Consider the following 804-nt stretch of genomic DNA (forward strand, 5'->3'; position numbering starts at 1 on the left):
CCCTAAGCGCATCTTCCATGACGAGTCAGGATATCTTCGATGTTGTTGCTCTCAGCACCGGCGCATCATCCCAAGAGTAAATCCTTGTGGGTTGAGGAAGCGCTCGCGGAAGACCCGCATGCGTAAGCCTTATGGTCATCCGCAATACTGCGGCGAACTAATTCACGCGGCAAAGAACCGTATTCATGACAGGATGATTAGGACAAGGGTCCGCAAGACTGTAGCGCTTGTGGTAAAGAAAGCTGAACTTTTTGTGCCAGGCACGAGCAGAAAATCTCAAATTTCATGTGCCTGTTCATGCGGTTCTCATAACCGGAGTACTCTTATGCAACGCGTACGACAATTTACGCTGAAGTACGTCTGGAAGTGTATGTAACTTGATATCTCAGCTGCTGACAGCGTGACGAACGTTTGAGTAGAGCACTTCGTCATCTGTAGCGCATTCGCCAGGGGCGAGCACTACAGGTATTGTCTGCATTAGGGGTACACGAGAGCCACCTCGTTGAGCACGCAGACGAGTGGCCCGATGATGTGGAGGCGTTACGATCGAGTTACCACGTCCTTCGCTTCCACAGCGGGATCCGCCGGGTGGAAGCCATATTCAACACGAAGGGCAATGACCGGCCGTGGATGGGCGCCCATCAGAGCCGCCTTACTGGCAGCTTCCAGCTGCCGCCTGTGTGCCTCATCGAGCTTATTGGTGATAACACCATGTCCCTCAGGTGATGAGAGGTCAGGAAACAGACATGGGGTCCACAAGGCGCGAGCAGGGCTCGTCTCACGCCGCTGGCGCGGCTCGCCTTC

This window comes from Plasmopara halstedii (genome assembly GCF_900000015.1).
Source record: "Plasmopara halstedii genome assembly, contig: Scaffold_430, whole genome shotgun sequence".
NCBI classification, from domain to species: domain Eukaryota; phylum Oomycota; class Peronosporomycetes; order Peronosporales; family Peronosporaceae; genus Plasmopara; species Plasmopara halstedii.